This window comes from Trachinotus anak, unplaced genomic scaffold, assembly GCF_046630095.1.
Source record: "Trachinotus anak isolate AG129_WGS33_773 ecotype Australia unplaced genomic scaffold, CSIRO_AGI_Tana_v1 ptg000034l, whole genome shotgun sequence".
Classification (NCBI taxonomy): Eukaryota; Metazoa; Chordata; class Actinopteri; order Carangiformes; family Carangidae; genus Trachinotus; species Trachinotus anak.
The window spans coordinates 7,691,895-7,716,223 of NW_027273885.1; the positions used below are offsets into that span (position 1 = coordinate 7,691,895).

Below are 24,329 nucleotides of genomic sequence, written 5' to 3' on the forward strand. Positions count from 1 at the left end.
GTTTACCCTTGTTCAGATCAAGAGAAAGAGAGACGGTGCATCTCCATGTGGAATCATTCACATCTGACGTCAGTTCTCTTTACCCTCATATTCAGACACACAAATCACTTTCCCTGACATTCTGAGCATTTCAGTTGTGAACATTTAATGTTTTGCACTAAATATGAATGAGTCTTAACAGGCTATCGTAACAGGCTGTTCTCTGATTCCACAGTGATCACCACGAAATAACCATTTCAGTCAAATGGACACAGAGACTGCTCAGAGAACCGGGTCAGTGCCAGCTCTGACTGTGGTGCTACATGAGGAGCTAGAAACTGCATTTCAGCAGCAGTCGTCCACCATGTCTCTCTCTTCCTGTACACCACCTGTACATTTACAGGGCAGCTGGAGCTGAGTTCTTCGTGAGGGTGGAAGGAAAGCGAAAGCTTCAGTGTCATTTCTCCTTCTGAACTCTGTCACTGCAGAGAAGCAAACAGAGCAGGAGTCAGTTCAGAGAGTGTCAGTGGGATGTCAGACAGTCAGCTGTGGACAACTCATCTGATGAGAAGCCTCTCAACTCTGGTCACATGGAAGAATCTGCTCTCACCTCATACTTCAGTGTAATTAGACATCATTAACAAAGCAGAGAGTTTGTGCCATGTAGAAATGAAGAGGTTGTCAACTAAAATGGAAGAGTGGAGAGAAAGGTTGAGGGTCCCTGTGCGCTTTGTAAAATATGAGGAGTGTTGCAGAGAGCTTTTCTCTTCACAGTCATTTAAAATGAGCAGAATTTCAACCACTCACAAAAATTCAAAAGTTCACATTTTCCTCATCAAGAGACAAAAGTGGTGGTTATGACTTTAGCCAACCAACTTTAAACTTGAAACAGATGTTAACAGATCTAAAAACAGAGGGGGAATGGATAGCGAAGCATTCACATGGCCAAATTAAGAGTCAACACTCGACGACCTAAAGAACAATAATATTTCTACATCACTCACCACCTTTATTTCACACTTAGAACTCAGAACGAGTCTGAAATGTAAATTAGACAAAGAAAATAGCTTTGACAGTTTTTGTCTGAACTAGTTATTTCCAAGGTGAGAAAAGGACAACTTTCATCAACGTGAGTCATCCTGTAGAGGGAAAAGAAGAGAAAAATAGCAACACTAGATCTCTCTCTCTCTCTCCTCCAAATTTCAAAGCTAAAAGCGAAATAATGACACCTAATGCACAGGGCCTGCTTGTGGCGCAGGCAACATAGGAGGTCGCCTACTGCCTAGAATATCGAGGGGGGGGGGGGGGGCACCATAACAATGCTGGCAACATAATTTTATTAATCATAATTACAGTAAAAACATTAACAAACAGCCTTTTCATTACAATAATAAACATACATTGACCTCTGAACTGTCAGTCACAAGTTGACAACATGATGAAATAAACACTGCTGCTCTCCTCATATTGTATCTACTCGTATTGTACGCACTGCGCACGGGAAGTGTGTGATGATGGGTTCTAGGGTTGGGCGATAAGATGGTATTCCGTGCAATGGTAGAGATGTGTCCACCGGTAGAGATACACTGCGATAGGAGGGTCATAAGGAGGGACATTACTTGAATGAAAAGTGTAGTCAGTCATATATATATATATCTTTATTGTCGGCATTAGCAGCACTTTATCGTCACATCTTTCAGTCATTTGTTTCAATGGTGATAAAAATTTACTGCGTGTACATTTTGTTCAAACCGATGAACATTTAGGAATTCACTAAATATTGATGGGCACAACAACCTGCTTAGCTTCTACATATATACTCAGATAAAGATCAGATGAGTTTAAAATAACATTTCTTAAATAAGATCCATTGACTCCACCTCGGCACTACTCAGCTCTGTATTTTTATTCTGCTCTCATTTAGTGACCAGCGTCTTACACAGCAAACCAATCATGATTCTGTTTACAGGGAAACAAAATATAACTGGAGCTTGTTCAATTAATGACATGAAGAATAGAAGAAAAAAAAAAAAAGAAAAAGAAAAAAACATGATGACTGTACATTTCCTCATTACACAGTCCACTAACCTTCAGCCACAGCTGAGCTTCTCCAGCACAGCCCACTCTCACTGCTTTTCATTTTCCATTTCAATCTGCAGTGGAGGTGGAGGATCAGTGATTTGTATTGATTACTTAGAAACGGCTCCCTGCTGGACCACAGCAGCAGCCGTCTCTACATTGGAAGTAACAAAGTGGTTACAGTTGATAATAATGGAGCTGTTGGAGGAGAGGGAAAATTTGTTTCTACTGTGAAAAAGACACATTCTTCAACTAGTTGGAAGATGCTTTTGCTACTTTGCCCACACTGCCTGTATGTCAGGCTGGACTTTACGGACAGGACTGGGGCTTCATTACTGAAGCAGACACACTGAAGACAGAGAGATAGAAAATGGAAGACGTGCAACATGAAAGCTGCAAACATTTCAAAGTAAGAGGCCCACTCAGTGACACAACAGCCGAGACTTGGTCCTGTGAAAGAGAACATCTGCTTTTGTTAATATGTAAATGTCTAATTATGCACTGTACCTGAGCTGCTACATATTGTATGGATGAATAATGATGATGAAAAATATCATCATGTGTTTCTCTCTCTGTCTCTCTCTCTCTGAGAGAGCCAGAGCCACAATGCTAGTTTGTCATTTTAAACGTGGTGGTTGTATTCTATATATCTATTGTAAGTGTTAATCATACTCATACAAATTGTAATCCTGTATCCCAGTAAACAGGTTGTGCTGTGCAACCCTTGTATGAGAAGATGAACTCTGTGAACAAAACCTTTAAAGCTGTCTCATCACCATTATTAAGTTGTGTTCTGCAGAACAAGGTTTTGTAGGAAAGTGTCTTTTGTAAGTAAAGATCCACTCTCCAGACTCTTTCTCCTCAAAATCTTTTTAAGTCTCTCCTTCTCTCTCTCTCACTCTTTGCTCCCTCCCTGTTCCCATTATGCCCTCTCCTGCTGTGACAGGCTGCTCCTTGTCATTTGACAATACCAGAGGCTGTTAATGTCAGTTAGCTGGTTCTGTGGTATGGATCTTTATGCCAGCCAACTAAGTAAACTCTGGCAATATGGCAGTTTGTGTGTGGGTGTGAAACCTTGGCAGTGGATTGTGTTGTGTCGCTCTCTCCTGGCCTCCTGCCTGCTGTGTCTCTCTTAACCTCTTTGTGGGTCACATTCAGTCCTGGATCCTCTCCTGACTCTGTCAGCACGACACATGACATTAACACAACAGACCCTGATGTCACACAACCTGTGGAGATTGAATCCAGGGTGGTACACATGGTGTTGCTATAGACCGGTCACCGTGTAGTCAGATGTTTGCCCTTAGCAACTGACAGCTACAAGGGTGCAGTTCCTAAATACAAAAACACAGAAATACACTCTTTCATGCTAGGCTCATTCTCACTATAAAGGGACACAATGTGGCATTTCAAACAGTGGAAGAAGCTTGAGCCATATGCAGGAAATGAATTACAGCAGAGAAAGCTGAGGTTTGTGAATTTTCATCACCGTTATAGACATAAAATCTGAAGCATTTATGTTTAAACATTTTCACTCCTCATTGCTAAAGCAACAATATGTGAAGCCCTCAGGCTGCTGGAAGCTGCCAGTGAGTCAGGAACAATAGGGTGCTGGATGTTTCTCAGTGTGTGCGTTTGTATTTCACAATAAGCTTTTTCATCTCCTCCCACCTTTCATCCCTCCATTGTTAATGTGAACTAATACCACCCACAATCCCCCTCTCCACCCCTGCTTTCTCTCTCTCCATTAGGGAGCTGGCAGCTCTGATCAGGTGATGCTCTACTTGACTCATTTCCTGTGGGAATCAATGGTCACATTTAATCAAAGGCTTGAAGCTAATGGCTTTAGTGGGGCTCTGGGCGGGGCTAGATGGCACTGACTCAGGTCAGCATCAGACAGTAAAGATGAGTGAACGGTGAAAACACTTGAAGGGCATCGTAACAGAGAGAATATCTGTGTTTGATTCACAAGGGAAATTGTTGTGTAAATGCTCCTGGACTCAGTGGAACACAGGAGACTACAGGCCACAGCCAAAGTGTTTACTATGTTGTTATTGCTCTTCTAGCCAACCAGACCTCATTTGCTTCAGCAGGCCTCATAAGATGTTTCAGCCCCTCCACTAATGGAGGTCGGTGCTCTCAGAGTAGGACAGTTCAATGGGCCACTTCTGAACGACTGAACCCAAGTGAAATGCTGGAGCACAGAATTCACTTTAATTGTTTATTGATCAATAAGAGTTTAGTAGCTCAAACATGTTGCACTACTTACAGTATTTATTCTTACTTATTTCAAAGACTACATTTATAATGTCTAGACACTGACAGGTGAAGCTTCACTGGTTTAGGTTTTAGAAAAAAAGAGTAAAAATTCTCGGGTTTGGCTACAGCTCATCAACAATGGATTATTCCCTGAAATCACTCAACAACTGTGTGTTGATACCAGTTGTTCCCCGCATAATGAGCCTCTGCACTTTAACCACAACATCATGTGTGAAATGTGCCACTTGAGTCATGATCACAAAAAATTGTTTCTCAAGTATCAAACATTATGACTCTTCTCATTCTTTGTCAGTCAATGCCAAAGGAAAGAGAAACAGCTTTGAGTCCTTTCTTTTGTATCCAGACACACACACACACACACACACACACACACAAAATGCTAGAAAGGTGTTGTGCCCATCATTGAAGTCTCCATTTAAAAATGGCTTAAATTAAAATGGGTCAGCAGCCTATGAAAGGTCTTCTCTTTCTCAGTACCGCCAACACAAAATTAGGAAGTTAAAATTGGAGTAGGCTATTTGTTTCTTCATGATCACACTAAATGTTTTACACTCTGAAGGAAATGGCTGTCGCAGGCGTGTCAGCATCACAGAAACATTTTGCTGAAATAAATAAAACAAACAGCCTCTGGGGTGTTTTACATTTTCACAGTTCTGTCTCCATTCCCAATATGACAGGGTAGGGTAATCACAGAGACATTAGGACTTCAGAATCATTTTATTTATTTATTCAAATAGGCAGTGATCTGGTGCACTTTACTGTGAATAAGTACTGTACAGATTTGAGTGAATAGCAAAGTGTCTTTTTAAAAGTATTGTTTCTTTGTTCTCTCTTTTGTAATTGCTGCACTACAAGTTAAACTCAGCTCAACCTCTCAGAGAGGTGCTCTGCGTGTCAATTTCACTTTTCACAAACGGACCAATCACAATAAAGCAGCGGGAGTTAAAGGAGTGCCCTGGCTCCCAGTTCAGCTCTGAAGGTTTCTTTTCAGGGGCTTGTTCCCAGTGTTTCTCAAAGCTTTTCTGCTTGTCAGACATGTCAATTGAACACATCTTTAGACAGACCTCAACTCTGTTACACTGAAGGTAAACTGAAAGAGAATCTACTGAACCACTGTGCATCGCTTTCTAAATTTTCATGTCAAACTCCACCGTATATTTTCCCGGAATCTTTTTCAGTACTGAGACGAATGAGTATCTGCATTAAAATTAGAGAACGTGACGATAGGAAGCCTGCTGGATGATCTCATGGGACATGAATTCCTGCTGTGGATGTGTCTCTGTGTTCTCAGGACAAAGAGAGTAGTGTCGTCATCTTGATGCAACTTTGATATGTGTGACTGTGGAACAGTGACAAAACTGATAAAGCATAAATTTAATGTGATATGACATTGGCCTAATCCACCCCCATCCTCCCCCATTCAGAAATAGTCATCCAATGAAGCTGTGGAGGATCTCACACTGACTGTATATTGACTCTGTCGTGATTAGAGGCCTCAACTAAGCCGTTTAAAATGTGTCTGGTTAATAACTTCTGTAAACGAATGCACCAAGTGCTGCTTATGGAGTGAAAGTGAGCGGAGTGGCAGCAATTTTTGCTCACAGCTCAAATGTATCACTGCTGCCAACTGCTGGGTTTTCAACTTGCTGCGTTTTAAGATGAAAAACTTTCAACATGAGCCACATCAGTGGCTATCCAAGGTTTGTACTCCTATCACAGAGCGATGACCAGGACAGAGAAAACATTAAACATTTGAGCTCTTCAAATTTATTTATTTATTTTTTCTGTTTAAAGTGCAGTTGTGTGCCTGTAGATATGCAACACACACAGAGTCAGTGCATGCTGTCACGGTAAACATGTGGTCTGTCAGCAGACAGTACCCTGCACATCAGCTGTTTGTGGCCATTAAGACAAAAACCCTCCCAACAGTTGTGCAAACAAAGCGAGAATGAGCGTCATTCCACTTTGGAACTTGAATCTTGTGGAAGTGAGACTACTTTTCCAGAAGCAGCACCACGCTCAAGACTAAATCCTCCCCACACAGTCGCACTTGCACAACTCACACACACTGCCTTTATCCTATATCATTGTCGGGAGCCGTTATATTCATTATGACCTAATTATGATCTGTATTCATTAAAGTAACCCTAAATATTAAAAAAGATGTCAGTAAAAATAGTCCTGTTCCTCTGTGTATGTTAACGTGTCTGGTGTACTTTGATTTATCATTCTTTATCCTGCAGACAAATTGTGATGTAAAGCAAAAAATGCATTTCAATCTGATCTATAATAATAGCAATAATTCCAACAAATGAGAGCATAGACTAAGATGTGACACACCGGTCATCCTTTCCACTTGACTGATGACCTTCAGCCTTCTAAAAGTGAAAGAAGATGTATTTTAGGGAAACGCTGTGAATTAATAATTGTAAAATTGGAGATTTAAATTTCAGTTTGGGAGCATTAGTTAACTCCAGTAAAACCCACACAGATTGTTGGAAAATAACCCAACAACCCAATGTATGTAGACTTGTGCCAGTATTCTTCTACAACTTCATGCCACAGATTCTTCAACTGAACTCATGTGAGAGCTAAGATCTGCTATCACTATTCTTTCATGATCATCATGCAGTCTGTTCTCTAAATACTCAACATTCAGTTATTGAATTTAGCAAGGAACGAGTAAGTCAAGTCATATGCTAAAAAGATGAATAGAAGAACAAATAAACTATACCAAGTTCAATCTGAATTATTTATTCATCAGCAAATGTCAGACTTGATCAGAGATTACTGTCTGTGTGTAGTGGAGCAGTTTAGAACCTGGAGGAGGATCATTCTTATCCATCCATCGCCATTCGTTTACTCTGTTAATTAACGCTCAATCTGCATCCTTGAAGGTCCTCAGAACCACGTGTAATATTTTGATTGGTTTATATTTGGAAATTTGGCATCCTTGTCCAGCGAGTTGGATATTTCCTGAAACTAAGTGCCCGAAACTTTATGGAATCTCTGCCAGTGTTCCATCTGATCTCACTGAAAACTGGGGGTCGTCGTTGGAATTGAAGAGTGTACCCTTGGGAAAGCAATAGTGCAGCTTTGCCAGTGCTGTGGCTTCACTTTGTCAAGACATTTTTGCTTGAAATATTTGGTGTCTTTCCAGCAAAAAGTTCCTGAAAATTTCATGAACACTGTTTTTACTGACAACCTTAACAGTTTTTTGAGAACAGGTGGGTACAAAAAAAAAAAAAAACGGCACATACATTGTTTAACCTTCAAATTTAGTTCCAAAATCACATTCAGAAAACACATTTTAAAAGCTTCTTGAAATAACCAAGCTACACTTTCCACAGTAAGTGCAGAGCAAACATTTTGATGTCTCGTCATCAATCAAAAACTCAGGTTACAAAATGAAAAAAAACTCTCATGCTGCACTTCAGTAGCTTTGAACCTTTAAGGGCAAAATGTAAAGGAGCTGAATAACTGTCAAATAATACAAATAAATGTAAGAGATACTGACAATCCTACAAACCAACATTTAGCAACAACAATAAGATTCAATGACATAAAATATATAAAGTAGAGGGTTAATCATTATCTGCTTGTGAGGATATTGTATATTTACACTGAATGGCTTCATAAGGGTCTTTCAAAGAGAGCAGCACATTACATGATGTTACATCATCTGATATTCAACACAATTCATCTTATTTCATTCCAAGAAACACACACTTGCTCAGCCTTTTTTCTTTATTTTATTCTCTTCTTGACTCTGATCTTTTATTTACTTTTCTCCTCCTGAGACCAATGACCAGAGACTCATTTTTCTTTTGTCTTTAACCAAGGTTTACTTATAAAAGACAATCTGAATGCAGCATAATGGATGTGACGAATGAGACAGACCCGCAGCAAGACTGAGGAAAGTAATGAAGCCTTGATGCATCTATCGATCACTGCAGGGAGGGAGGGAAAGATGGAGGAGGAGAGAGAGCAGTGTAGACACATAAATAAACTATCACTGAGCACTGTGTCCTCCAGTTTCTAAGAGAAGTGAACATTCACATTGTCTGCATGTACACACGCTGTATTGCAGCAGTGGATTATTGAATCCCCCTCTTCTTTACACCTGAAACATTTTAAAGTCTGAAGTTCATAGTCAGCTTTAATTCTCTGGTCTTGAGTGAGACACATTCCTGAAGGTGATGAAGTGGCTTTGTTGGGAACAAAGGGTGAATTCATTTTCCCCTTTAGACAGATAAATCAAATATACTGCATGATACAATATCTGCCTTCTCTCTCTTCTTCTGCACTTCCTTCTCCTCCCACTGTTTCTCTGTCTCCTCTTCCTCCTCTTGTTGTCCAGTTTGAACACTAAGTTACCTCCTCCTCCTCTGACTGACAGCTCCCCAGGAGAAAAACTCTCTGGCTTGAGAGCAGTTTCAGTGATAAACACTTTTCACCACAGCAGGAAGCTTCCCTGAGACTCTGCTCTGCTGTCACTGATTTCTGGAGATTAACTGGAAATCTTTAGGAAAATCTTGGCTTATTTGCTTTGTGTTGTTATGGTACAATTTCCCTTATTTATCAAAATACCTTGTAATTTCTTGATGATACATTGTGGTCAACTACCCCCCTTGATCCATTTGGCTAAGCCCTTTGTAAGGATTTGGTTTACACAGTTTCACCATGGGGTTATTTTGTCACCTTGTTGTGTAAAATCATTTTGTACAAAGCAGCTGATGCAGTTTTTATAAATGTGCTTCACCACTTCACCTCTGATGTTTAAATGTAATATTTAAATAATGTAACCTTCTCAGCTTTTGGAGCAGTATTTACTTTTCAGATTACATGTTGAGATTTCAACTCTCAACTCTCATTTCAACTCTTTGCACAGACAAAGATTGTCCTGCTTTCACTGCGTCTGGACATCAGGGTCCATGTGAACAGCCTATTTGGCACAATTCACCTGCAGTGAGTCTGAAATGGTCAAAACTGACTTCCTCAACAAGGAAAGGCACCAGTTTTTGTTCCTGACCACCTCTGAAATGAGACTGGACCATGAACAATCACACCTGCTGATTTCCTGATGCAAGCCACAGCATTCACCCAGTGGGAGAGGAAGGTGACTGTGCAAAGGGTGACTGGTAAGAGGCTGTTAGAAACCCTGATTACTCATTCAAGTGGATTTCCTACTATGTGCTCTGGACCTTGTCCGTTTCTAGACAACAGACAAGTGAATAACCCTGTGGAAGAACCAGAAGGAAGACGACGGCAGAGTTGCCACATGGATGACCAGACTGATAATTACCCAGTTCCCCCTCTGCCTCTGTCTCTCAGTCTCTCCAGGTTTGCATCATTTCCCTGCATTTTCAGTCTGTCTTTGATAATCACTTTCCCAGTGACAGAGCTCCTTCCTGTCACACCTACAGGGAAACATTTCACTGTCCAACTCCACACAGGGGGAAGGAGAGCAGAGAATGCAGGACATCATACAACTCTAATATGTTCCCATTAAATCTCTTCCATGTTTTCAGTCTTTATTACAAGCAGAAGCTCTTGTGTGAAAACTGAGAAAGATTTAGTCTTTACTGACATCTAAAATGTCAGAGTGGGTTACTGGGACTCGTCTCAAAATAAATGCAGCTAATGTGCTCATTAATCTCTGACTGCTTGGAGGGTCTCAGTTATGAGCAGGCCAGAAATGTCAGACCAACCAGGTTATGTAAGACACATTTACTCCAGATTCTCTTTATTACAGACATTTACATCAACACCTGAGCTGTGACTGCAGTGGAAAATACCTTCAGACCAAAGTCTGGGTGTTGCTGGTCGGCAGCACTCAAAGAACCAACTGCATTAAATGTATGTGTGTATTTAATGACCTCTTAAACCTCCCTGTCTATACAGCACCAACATGTTCACCTACTGTACAGTATGTCAACGTTCAGATAACAGTGACAGAAGTTATCAGACACCCTCTTCACCCTCTGTGAAAGCCCAACAGTCGTCTTTGCCTGACACTGATCTGAAATTAACCACAACCCAGACACTGAACAGTCCCTGCAGGCTCACAGCTCAATACCAACACTGTTAAACACTGATATTTGTATGACTGTAGGTTGTGATGTCAGATAGCAACGTCTAACGACAATGTCAACTTGACATAGAACCCTACTGACGGCTGATGTTGACATTTTCTTGGTTTTAAGTTGTGTTGTTACCAGAACCAAAATCCATCCTCTCCCAAATGTCTCGTGCCAACACCATCTTTACACATAAAATATCAACACTCTGGTCTTCATCAAAACCAAACGTCTGCTAAACATCACATGGTCAATTAGCCAAAGTTGGATTTTGACTAAACCCAACTTTCATTTCCAACTAATATTTAACATCTGTCCAATGTGAGAGTCCAACATCTTTCTGAATTCTGAATCACTTTTTGATCCCCAACTATGGCATACAGACTTTGTCAACTATTTATCATTATTCTGTGGTCCTTGAGACTGGGTTTATCTCATAGAAACAGAGAGGTTCGTAGTAAATGATCCACAGAGTCCAAGGACATCAATTCACTGCTGAATGTGTGGACATCAGTCTCGGTGTAAAGACTCAGTGTCTTCTCTGCTGCTGAAATACAGAATTGTACAAATAACCTGAGACCTAATGGCCACGTCAGCTATTCTCCATAAAGCTGAAGGGTCAGCAAAGGCCATGCAAGCAGAGCTGTCAAGATACTTCAAGTAACAGAAGCAATTTTCTGTGTTTCGATCTTGAAAAAAATAAACAGACCTGAGATCTGCTCTTTTATTGTTCGGCAACCTTTCTGAGGAAACTCACAAACTAACAACAGGATCCTTTCACAGTGAACTTTGTTAGGCTGAGATTTGTGTGTGTTGAGTGCTCAGATAACAAACTTTACCACAGCTATCAGCTGCATGAAGAAAGATAATTGAGATGTTCATTGATTCTGTCGTAACGTTGTAACTTCAAAGTAGCAATAATCATTTACAACCCTGTTTCCAAAAAAGTTGGGACACTCTGTAAAATGTAAATAAAAACAGAATGCGATTTTGTGCAAATCATGTAAACCCATATTAAATAGAGGATAGAACAAAGACAACATATCAAATGTTGAAATGCTGAAATTTTATTGTTTAATGAAAAATATATGCTCAATTTGTATTTGATGCCAGCAACACGTTTCAAAGAATTTGGGACATGAGTGGACAAAAGACTGGAAAAGTTGTGTTATACTAAAAAAAAACCTGGCTGAATATCTCACAACTATTTAGGTGAATTGGCAACAGTATGGTAGATGATTGGGTATAAAGAGAGGCTCCCAGAGAGGCAGAGTCTCTGTGCAGTAAACATGGGGAGAGGTTCACCACTCTGTGAACGACTGCGTTGGCAAAGCTTAAGAATAATATTCCTCAATGTAAAATTGCAAAGAATCATCATGGACACTGCGTCCTCCAGGCTAAAGAGGAGAGGAACCATCCAGCTTGTTATCAGTGCACAGTCCAAAAGCCAGCAACTGTGATAGTATGTGGGTGCATTAGTGCCCATGGCTCGGGTAGCTTGCACATCTGGGAAAGCACCAGTAATGCTGTATGATAGATACAGGTTTTGGAGCAACATATGCTGTCATCCAGACAGGCCTTGTATATTTCAGCAAGACAATGCCAAACCACATTCTACACAGATTACAAAAGCATGGCTCCATAGTAGAAGAGCCTGGACGCTAAACTGGCCTGCCTGCAGTCCAGACCTGTCACCCATTGAATACATTTGGTGCATCATGAAATTCATCAAAACTCCAGCAACTGATCTCTTCAGTTCCCAAACGTTTACAGAGAGTTGTTTAAAGAAGAGGTGATGCAACACAGTGGTAAACTTGCCCCTGTCCCCACTTTTTTGAAATGTGTTGCTGGCATTAAATTCAAATTGAGCATGTATTTTTTATGAAACAATGCAATTTCTCAGTTTCAACATTTGCTATGTTGTCTTTGTTCTGTTTTCAATTAAATATGGGTTTACATGATCTGTGCTCATCACATTCTGTTTTTATTTCCAACTTTTTTTGGAAACAGGGTTGTACCTTCATACATTTGTCACAAAATCATCATATTTTACTTTCTCATTTGTATATGTTTCTATGTAAGTTGTAGTTTATGGTCATTAGTCCTGAGGGTTTAGAGCCACACCTCAGGACTTGGATTGTATGTACAAGTTTTAAATATTATCTCACAGCCAAAAGCAAAAAAAAAAAAAAAAAAAAAAAAAATCCAGCTATCAAGTGAATACTGAGATGTTATACAACTGCTGATCATGCAATGCTGCTATCACCAGGGAATGATAGAAGCATGGATCTTTTGTTCTGCCAATATCCAAGACTCGACTTCCTGTTTAGTTTACACTCAATCTCTGTTGTGATTTCAAATTACTCGACAATACTAATATTTATCCATATAGACAGGAGATGCAGCTCTCACTGTGAATAATAAAATATATGTCAATATCATCAGCCAGTGTGGAAAATCAGACTTTAGATCCATCAGACAACTGTAGTTAAAACAACAGTGATCAATCTTTACTTTGAAAAACCTTCACCAGCTATTGGTCTAAAGTTGGGTGGCTTTATGTGGGTGGAGGAGCTGAGCTGAACCTCCAGAGGCTTTTCCATCCACCCACTGTGTGTTAACCATCTGTTACAACTGAATACCAGTCAGAAGGAAATCATGACAAGAAATGAATGAAACAAGTTTATCACAACATGATAGGACTGATGTTTGTTCTTTTAAATGATGTGGCAAACATCTACTATTTGCTAGTGTACATTTTTTACTCTACAGCCCATTTTATCAGGGTTGAAAACAATGTTGAGATGAATCATGTTGTGCTCGGAGTGGTCCGCCATGCTAATGCTGTTACCAGGGGACATTTTCACAATGAGGAGTTGGTTAGAGCTTTGGAGCTGTGAGGCTGTGCAGCCTGGATGAAGCTGTGTTTGGTATTAATTTATAGCACTAATTTAGCTGCTGTATTCCCAAAGCTAAAGCCCAAGTGAGGGGGTGTGATGTGTGAGGTGTGTGTAGGAGCAGACTGCAGGTATGTGTGTCAGTGGACTCAGCCTTAATAGTTTTCTTATTGCAATTTCAAATGCGAGGACAAAACATATCATTATGGAAGTGAAGAATGTAAGATTGACTGTAAGAGCTGATTTCCCTGATCTGTAGTAGTAAGAGCTGCTGCTGCTGCTGTTGTGTTTATTTCTTATTTATTTTCAATGAAAGCAGATCTCTGTGGAAGAAATTATAATGACTGTACTTTTCTAATCTGTCACTACTGTAAATGAGGCAGTTGAATCTTTTCATGGATGAAAAGAGGGACAGAGCAGTTGTGGAGTGTAGAAGCTGCATAGTGAGTTAGTCAGTGGACTGACAGCTAATATTATTATTACAGTATATTTCCTAACTGTCACTCAGTCTCTAAGTATCAGACAGCTGAATGCCCTCATGGGTGAGTGTGTAGGAGAGACTGACAGCACAGAGGCTGCAGAAATGGACAGATGAGACTCTGTTCAACAAGGAACTACAGAGACCATCAGCCCACTGAGCTCTACTTGTACATGCCACCTCCCATGAACCAAACCAGCTAATGATCCACAGTCACAGTGACCAGTAGAAATGTGGTCGTTATTCAGCTGATATTGAAAAGTTGCTCTGTTCGTTATGTGGCGCAGTAAATCCATTAGTGTGAAACAACAGCATCACTGGAGTTAGCAGTGATACATCATGTTAGCAAATAGCTGCTCTGACCGCCACTGACACTGCTCTAATATTACACTGATGACTTTCACAACACATTAGATAAACCCTGATGAATGTGTCGTCGCGAACAACAGCGTCGGTGTGGTGCTTTGGTTCAGAGAACAAACCCACCACAGTCTCCACTGTCTGACCTCGATCAGTTTGTTTTCTCATTGTCCTCATGTGAGAGAAAAGTCTGGAAATGGAGCCTCTCACTCAGTGAAGGACACATTCATTATGTTGTCAATCTAAACAATGTCTAATTAATGTCATTTCTGTTGGTCATTCAGCTCTTCAGCATTCAGACAGAACACTTTGTTGTTCATTAAAGTGTTCAGTTATTTGTTCTAAATTATTTTCCACTTTGTGTGAAGACAATAAATAAAAGCAACAAAAGGTTACACAGTTGTGTTTGACTGATGATGCTCTGCTCTCTGAAATGTTTCTCAATTAAACCAAGCAACACGTGACAGATTCTGCTGGGAGCAGCACGTCTCCGCAACAGGAGCACAGAACATAACAGACCACTCATACATCACTGAGCTGTGACATAAACATAATGCACACAGCAAGAGACGCCACTGCAAGTGTGATCAATAATGAACATTCATTTAAGGTGTTTTGTGTGGTAAAGAGAAATCATAACCACAAACTGCAGTATGTGGCAGAAAGCAATAAACAGCAACAGTGGTGACATGAGGCCTCTGCCAATGTGCACTGGTCTGTCACACACACACACACACACACACACACACACACACACACACACACACACACAATAGTGTCATACAGCGCACTCACTGTTTTACTTTAATTTACCTTTTTAATTTGATTTATTTGATGTTTCAAGAGGAAATACATAGATTAAATCACTGATCTGATTTTAAAATGACTGGGAAAGAGCACTACTTTGTCAGATCAGAGACACAAACATCTATTTTCATCAAGGTTCACTCTGAAAGACTTTTCACGTTGGAGTATGAGAGCTGTGAATTTAAATCATGAGAATTCACAAACCTCCAAAAAATGCTGCCCCCCTCTCAGCTTGACAACCCCCCGCCTTTGTCAACAGAACACAGTCACACTCACCAAAATGACAGAAACTACAAATACAGGGGCCGGTAGTCAAGCTAGCTTCCAGAGACAATACCCCACTGTGGCCACAAGAGGGCAGTAAATTACACGATGAATGAAACAGGTAACGTCAGATCCTGTATCAGACAGAATGCTGTTTTTGATAAAGATAAAATGTGTCACAACGTATCATAATTGAAGCATCGCAGTGCTACAGTACAGAAGAGGATGAGGGCCACATTCATTTTTTATTTTTATTTTTTTAAATCAAAGAATTTTGACTTGATCTCAGAATTCTGACTTTAACATGTGGCTCAAATCCTGAGAGAGAGAGATCCCATGGCCTGCAAATCATACTCTCCAGACAGAAGGTCACATGTTTCTTTGGTACAAGTCCCAACAAAAATCACATCGCCATCATTTTTATATTTTTTTCAGTGAAAGTGAAATGCACAAAAGACCATTCAAAGTGAAACTATGTCTGCCATTTTTTTCCCATATCATATACCCATAGTTTCAAGCAACATGATGTCTACACAGATGACACTGAGGTCTATCTGTAGCTTTAGCAGCTTGCCCTGACAGCACACCACTGAAGAAAATATGTTTATGTTATGTAATGTGCTGAATAACTTCAGACCACAGGCTCACCAACAATAAAAGGCTTCACACTTACACTTGCCGACCAAACCATAACCATCCAAATGACAAACACACTGGGCCAAAGTGACATACAGTATGACTTCATCACCATGGCGACATCACAGCTTCAATCGCTCTATCCTCCTTCACCTCAGCTGGATGAACTCTTTATGTTGTCACAATGACAGACAGCTATGACACCACTCACTTTACCAACAGATGGGAAAACTGACAAAAGGATGCACTCTGAGGTGAAGAGCTTCACCTGCTCTGCACTTCCTGAACCTTTGTGATGTCAGCAGATCTTATTTAACTCAAGGCATGAGTCACCAGAAAAAAATCACATTTAGGAGCTGACTGTTCTCTCTCAGCCGCGAACACAAATGTCTGACCACGTGACCATTCAGCTCTACGGTAAACACCAGGCTACACTCTGTGAAGCAGCAACATGCAGAGAGCTGGACAGCAGACACAGACACAACAGCACATCAGGAAACATGATGAAATCCATCTCAAACAGAAAAGAGGAGCACGGGAGCTCTGAACCAGTTCTGTACATCAGCCTCACATCAATTTCTAATTAGAGAGCAATCAGTGGAGCCCTAATCTAATTCTGAAGCCTCTCTGTCATTGGACTGCACTCAGAGGTAGATGTGATGGTGGCTGATGGAAACCCATGACCAAAGAGACAGAGAGGGAAAATGCAGTGAGAGAGAGAGGTTCTATAAACCTCAGGGCTCCATCTTCGTGTGTGTGTGTGTATGTGTGTGTGTGTGTGATTAGGGTTGTATCATCTTTACACACAGCAGCTCGTTCAGGAACTCAAATTAAAGCAAGGTGCCAACGTCTGCCTCTTAACACAGCGTATATTATATCACTGCAGCACAAAGCAATTCAAAGCACTCTGACTACTACTACGAGATGATGCAGCTGTATATGGCACACTCCTCTCACTCAGCTCTGGACTGTAGGTTTAAAAGCTGGAGGTCAGTTCTCAGTGATCTGACTCACAAAATAGTCTTGAACACGGCGATGCTGCTGTACACACCGGGACATGATGGAGCTGTTCTGTGACTGGGTGGATGTAAAGTCTTACTGTCTCTTTTGAAGTCCAGTGAAGAGGTCAGGAGATGGTGTCAGATCACAGCACTCACAGCACTTATTATTACTTATTATGGATCTATCAGTATGTGTGTAAGACTATAATGTGCAAAACAGACATCATCGGAGACTGTTGATGAGGTTTTTGACCAACAACAAACCAACATCTGTCATTTTTATAATTATGATGATTGATGGTCATCAAAATGTATTATTGTCAGTGTTTTAGGACACAGCAGTTTATTCTCCAGCCATGTCTCATTAGAGGACAGAGGTGAGGAGGTCTGAAAGGTCTTTAATGCATTTTTGATAATCAAGAAAAGCCCTGATGAGAAAGGACAGGATGATGGGAAATAATCAACGTTTGGCCAAATGGAGTTCATCACATCTTTTCACCTCATCAGGTCAAATAACACACAGTCATTTTGATCTCATGACAGACAAATTAAGAATCACCATGGCGATGTGACTCATTAGTAATTGTCTTCAAATAAGAAACATTCCACTGAATCCTGGAAACAAGAAATAATCCAGAAATAGAACAATGGTAGTCTTTATATTTTAACCAACACCAGGAAATGTTATACTGTAGTTTGAACAGCAGTCAGGCAGTTATCATTGGCAGCTTTACTATACAGCTGATGCAAACTAAAACTAAATGTTTGGGAAATGTGTGGATTGCAAAGGAAGAACAGATCTAAACCTGTGACACTACACAGCTGCACAGGTGTAAGAGGAGGAGGTCTTCCTCCCTGTGGCTGTGTGGCTACACAGGCTTGTTGATGCCTCCAGGCTCCTCTGTTTCATTACAGCTGCAGGTTTTTTGGATGAAATTAGAGAAGAGATGACTGAGTATCTGTCTGCTGTCTAACTCTGTCCATCTCCACTTAATCTCCATTATTTCATCCCTCTGGTTCAAGAACATGGGGGATGTTAAACCCTCCAGCCGACCAGTCCAAGAGACAACAAGCCCTGAGACATATCGTTGTTCCCACTCACTGTGGGTAGAGAAAGCATCTCATAAAGCTGTGTGCTCCAGCTGAGCTGCTGTGTGAATAGGCTGTGAAGATGTTTAACATCAGTGATTCCCCATCTGGTACAAACTGAATGAAAAACAGAATAAATCTGAGGTTGGTCAGAGACTGTGATGAAGATCAGAGCAGAACTGTCACAAAACACACTTTGCTTAGTGTGAATGAGTCAGAGAGAATTACTGAACTGACATCAAGTAAAAACTGCTCAATCTCTAAATTGGGTTTTCTGTCTAAAGGAGCCTGGTCAACCTGAGGTTTATTCGTAACCTGCAACATCTGAACTGGTGACATTACAAGGTCACATAAGAGGCTCATAGCCTACAATGACACGTAAACTGTGACATCATGAGTGAGCTAAAACAAGAAGCTAATACTTATCCATAATGGAGAATGGTTGAAATAGAAAAGCAACATTTGGAACAAATGACATCAAATGCCCACACTGTAATAAATCTACAGCAGAGTGTGTGTGTGGGATGTTGATCCTAAAAGACATGAAGCTGCTTGACAGCATCAATCCAGTTGATGGGACTCCCATACTGGATGTAGGAAGGCTAAAAATATACATCTTTTATCTCACGCACACACCACGGAAAGGACACAAACACTCCTCTGTGACACAGTCTATCATCCTGTCCTCCTCTCCACTGACAGACAGCCTGACTTGACCTTGTTTTTTTTGGTCCTCTCGTCCATAAAGTACAGTATGAGCTGTCTCTGGTAGTTGTGTTGATGTATCTGTTGAGACCTGACTCTGTTCTCCAGAGACCCATCAAATGTGTGCATGTCTATAACTCTGCTCTGACTCTGGCCCTCAAGATCCAGACTGAGCTGTGGGAACATCTCTGTCTGCCCGTCACGTACAGCCGGCAGTAAACTCCAAACAAGATCAAATCTGGCACATCTGCAGGAGCAAACTGGCAGCACTGCTCCTGAACTTAATCACTGCATTTGGCTTCACCACAGTCAGCACAGACTGTCCAGATGAATCTGTAGCTATTTCCACACAGACTTGTTCACAATCATGTGACTATTTTATGTCTATGGCCCTGATCTTCAAACATATCTTACCTAATTCAGGCAAACATGTTGTTATCAGGCTAAAATAATCCTGTTCATTCTCATCCAGCTCATTTGGTTTGAATGCTTTGGATTCAGTTTGAGGATTGATTCGTTAATCCTATGTGAAGACATCTTCAAGAACAATGAGTAGACAGTTAAATTATGAACTGTATTCTAATGACTGGCTGAGTACTGATCATGTGATTGCAGTTGCACGAGGTCAGTGTGTTGGGAGCTCTCCCAGCATGCACTAGGACAATAGATTAATGGACATGAGTGTAATGTATGTGTTGGTGCATTGTTTTGGGCGTCGTTCTGTTCTACATTCTGCATCACAATGTTTCCAGCATCTCCAAACCTCATTTCTATTCATTTGATAAAACAAGTGAAGGCTGTTCTCTAGGGGAACTGTAGGGATTTCACAACAAGGAACTCAATAAATGTAAAAAAGTAAGAATAAAAACACAACATGCAGATTATACAGGCAGAAGCACCCTACAGGTTTTCAGTGAATTATTTCCACTTACTCTGTAATATTACACACAGCTGGCACAGTGTGGACACCTTCATTTATTTAACTGTTAACTGACCTTCAGAGTTGTTCTGGCACTGCAGAGCTGTTTTGAGAGATTCACTGTTTATACAATCAGATCACTTGTAGAGCAGCAGCAGACAAACAAATCTGCAAACAAATGATTTTGTGTTTAGATTCAATATTTTTTTTTTCCTTCTTCTTTTTTCATGTGTGAAGAACGAGGCTCAGCTCTGTCAATTCCTCCCACCACAACTCCTGAGCTGATTCATCTGCTGCTGGAAATGTTGACGAAAGCAGAGCTCTAGTTATTATAGAGCCATATATTCAACAGCTGTTAAGACTTTGTGACTATGCCAAGTTTAATTCTATTGTTCTAAGTCTTCTGGTCTATATCCACTCAGTAAAAAAATAAAGAAAGAAAGAATTGAGGTGGGAATCCACCAACATGACACAGCATCAGGGGTGTTCTCCTCAACAGGATTACCTGTTTGAATGAAGGATTAATAGAAACTGGATATGTGAATATATTTAATGGGTGAACACTTAAGCCAAGCAAATAGGTTTAATCCTGTAATCCTATAATACAACCTCAGCTCTGATTTGTATTGACTCTTAAACACAGAAACAAACATCCAGTCATTTATTGACTCAGTGTTACAGGAAGCTCAAACTCTTTACTGTTTGCTCACAAAGACTCTGATGATGTTATAATCAATAGATCAAATGTTTGTTTTTCCTTCGGTGGTGAATTTATTATTTACTTGAGCTTTTCATGAGTCAGTTACAGGCAGCAGGTGCTTGTTAGAAGCACCTAACAACAATCACGTCTGAAGGGAGGATGTAACTCCTGCTCTCAGACCAACAGCCTGGCACAGAGGCAGGATTCATTTACTGCAGCTCAGTCTGTTCACACCCTCAGTTATTATGGATCTCAAACCTGTTTCTGTGTCATGTGAGGGAACTCAAACACTTTACACCTGCACATGGTGAAGGAATAACACATGTCGGCCATTGGATGGGTTGTCACTGAGCCAGGCTTCAGTCATGAAATTAGATAAATAAATAATTAAATTAATAAGATTCATTCATTTCACAACATCCTCAACTTTCATTTACAATATTATAAAGGAGTATTAATAAGAGCACAGATTGTACTGACAAGCAGGTGTCAATAAAATCCCAACCACATCCAGATGTAACTCACTCCCGCTGTTCCAGTGAACTCAGTATAAAATATTCGGCCTCAGACATTCAGTACCGCTCCTCTGTTTGGAAGCAACGATCATCACAAACATTCATCACTCTGCAGCAACACTAGTCAAGGATAAGTGTGTCCATTTTGTATTTTGTTCAACCCCAGTCACACCATGTTCACACAGTGTCAGAGAGAACAGAATTCTCATGTTTTTTTCACCTGAGCGTTGTTATCATTGATTTGAAACACAAAGACACAGAACCACTGGATTTCACCTCCTTTTCACCCCGAGTGAGAAATCCTTACACTAAACAAATCTTCAGCAGCTGGAGCCTTTCAGCTGTCCTCTCTCCTTCACACAGGTTAAAAAGCAGAGCTACAATAACTTTAGGCGTCCTTCGTATCAAGATGTCAGAATACTAAAATCAAATCAAGTAGCAGCCTGACATCAACTGTTTGCATCTCACTGTCTGTCCGTCAGCTTCTCTGTCTGACGCCAGGACTCTGTTATGGAGATCTGGGTGAGGACTGTCTCCCTTTAGATTCACCTTTAAATGACAAGAAGAATAAAATACCTAAGGAGCTGGTTAGCTTTGTAATAACACAATTTACAGTTTATATTTTTCTCTCTGCATGTGTGGGAGCACTCATGCATCAAACTATGAGAGTCAGGAAAGAAACTAAATGAAATTTCTATATACATGCACAAACTATCTTGTACAACTACATGTAGCTCCATCATTCAATCAACAAACACCTCCAGTTTGACAGAAGATGCATCATAAAAGCTGCTCCACACAGACCTGGAGGCGTTCAGGAAAGACACGTGATTACATTCATCAAAGCCTCAATGCCCTCTCAGAGGCCTCATTCTTTGGAGTGGCTGAGCTCTGCACCACACCTGAATAAGTACTTACTATGTGTATGTCTCTGAAAACAGACTCTTCAGCTCAGATGGAGGATGAATTTCTTTACCCCGACTCACACATACTTTCTCTTTTCTTTTTTTTTGCATGTTTATGGTATCAGGGATTTCCAACTCACCATGGTTGAATCACTGAAGCATCAGAATCACTGAAGCAAAACTTTGACAGCAAATGATGTGTTTAAACCTGCAGCCAGGGGAAGAAGCTGAGGAAACTCCTTCAGTTTGTAATGAAAAAACACACAACTAAACATCACTCACAGTAGCAGTGTAAACAGTGCTGATCTCACTGACAATCAGAAATTGACACTAGTTCCAGGAGCAACTACATGTCAGAATGTGCATAAATCGCAACAAAGCAGCAGAAACCCAGTTCATTTAAATACAAAGAGTGTTTGATAAATGATGTGTTTCCAAGCTTCATTAAAACTCATAAAACCTGAAAAAAGTTTCTGGTTTACTGTTTGGGTGGGTGGGGGGGTGTGTTGTCTGGGAGAGGGAGACAGACATAGGAGGGAGCGAGAGAAGCCAAATGCCACAGTGATATTTGCAATATTTTCATTCACTACACCCCATGTGGAACAAGCCACGATACATAGAGTATATTTGTTTTAACACCCACCATTAGTTTATTGTTTGTGAAGACACAAAATGTTTTGGAGTTTTCACGAGGAAAGTTTATTTTTCATTTTCTTGCTCAACTTGGTGGAAAAAATAAACTGGATTTCAAACACAGCAGTGACGATAAGTCATGATTCAGAGTTTAGCAGCTGGCCTTGTTAGAGAGACAGAAGCTGGAACAGTGATCGACCTGTGACATGAACTCAGAGAAGCAGCTGAGCTGATTTCCTACTTTAAGAAGAAGGCAAATATTCACATCAAATCTCCAATCAGTGTTTCCCAAAAAAAGGCTGGATGTGGTCGGCCTGCCCAAGTATATTCATGGCCTTTGTTCCTCTCCCTCTGCTGTTCATTGGCTGCAGTTTGAAAAGCCAGCAGCAGATATTCAAATCAACTCAGGTCTGAGCAGACGACAAGTTTAAAGCAGCTCTGCAGTGAGATGAGCATCAGCGCTCCCCTCAGAGGAAACAATGGCTCAGCCACAGATTAAAGATTTTACTGTCAGTCATGAGCAGGCAGTGTGGAGAACATTGGTCCAGTTGATTAAAAAAAATATATATACGAGGCAAAGTAAAGAAAGTAAAATGATTCAAGAAAAAAAATGTCTGGAGTTTGTTCGTAAAAGAGCGAGAGAGGAGCAGTGTGAGATGGAGAGGGAGGTTTATGTGTGAACTAATGAGAGGAAAGTTAGAGGAGCTGAAGACTCAAACACTAAAGATTTAGTGTCTCAACTATAGATCGTTTATTCAACTATATTGTGTTCCCTGTCTCCCTAACAGCTCAGTTTTCCAGCAGATAAGAAGAAAAGACTTTATTTTGTACAGAGTGAGAAAAAAAATAAATACACAAAGAGAAGCCGAGGGAGTTCAGTCAGAACCTGGAAGTCAGTTCTGCTCAAGTGCTGGTGTCTCTGCGCCATCAATTAAAAATGATTTCCTCTTTAAGCCCTGATTCATATCTAAACCCTGTCCACTCTCACTGCTGTGTCTCTGTGTGGTTCCTGTGAAAACTGTCAGCTGCTAAACAGCGTTCAGTTTGCTGCTGCAAAAACCTTCCTGGAAAACAAACAAGGACGTCATCATCAAAAGGAAAAAGTGAGATCTTCTCCCAAGAAAAAGGATCCTGCTCAGCAGCTGACTCCACATATCCCACAAGTTGGATGTTCCTCCAGCGTATGAGTTGCACAGCACAAACGCAACACCTCTAAAACACAACAGTGATTCTTGAAGAGTGTTTTTAAAGACACAAAAGCAGAGGAAAGTCCTCATCAGCAAACAGAGCTCACATACAGAAGGCACCATGTGTAGGACCGGGTTTTTTTCATGTAACTGCTTAAACAATATGTGGCTTTCCAACCTGAGTTAAACCAATGATTCTACAAAGGTCCTGTTTAACATCAACATTGTTCTCACATAAATGAGCCGACACCTGATGAAAGAATGAACAAGAAGAAGAATCAGACCAAACTGTCACTCCTAACCTTTAGTTTCTCCAAATACAAAATGAGACTTTGAGGCGTGCAAGGAAGATTGTAGCTGACTCCTCCCACCCTGGACACAAACTTTTTGTGACACTCCCCTCTGGCAGGAGGCTGCGGTCCTTCAGGACCAAAACCTCTCGCCACAAAAATAGCTTCTTCCCATCTGCTATTAGCCTTATCAACAAGGCTAGAGAGCCCCACTGTTGCTGATCCCCCTGATCCTCAATTGCACCAATCACCAGAAAAAATTCCTTGTATGTGAAAACATACTTGGCAATAAAACTGATTCTGATTCTGATTCTGAGACGTTGATTCAACTCATGACAATGTGGAGGTGGAATTTTGTGCAGTTGTTGTGAGAGAAAATGAAGAATCTGTGACAGGCATGGGAGGCTCTCTGGGTTTTTAAAGGGATACTCCTCATAAACAACTTTTGAGAATCAAATATGTAGATACACTGAGCAGCCAGAACAATGACCAACCTGCTGCTGGTCCTCCACACACTGCCAAACA

At 40.7% G+C, this 24,329-nt stretch overlaps 1 protein-coding gene and 1 long non-coding RNA gene across 3 annotated transcripts in view; both read right to left on the reverse strand.

Moving 5' to 3' along the window:
- The window catches only part of lsamp (limbic system associated membrane protein), a 509,337-nt gene that overhangs the window by 356,698 nt on the left and 128,310 nt on the right, over nucleotides 1-24,329 (reverse strand). The gene's annotated exons all lie outside the window — the stretch shown is intronic.
- Nucleotides 493-3,369, reverse strand: LOC139614569 (uncharacterized). Its single transcript, XR_011687081.1, has 3 exons — nucleotides 3,133-3,369; nucleotides 2,068-2,132; nucleotides 493-1,565 (listed from the first exon to the last, which is right to left on the reverse strand). It is a non-coding gene; the product is annotated as an uncharacterized lncRNA (long non-coding RNA).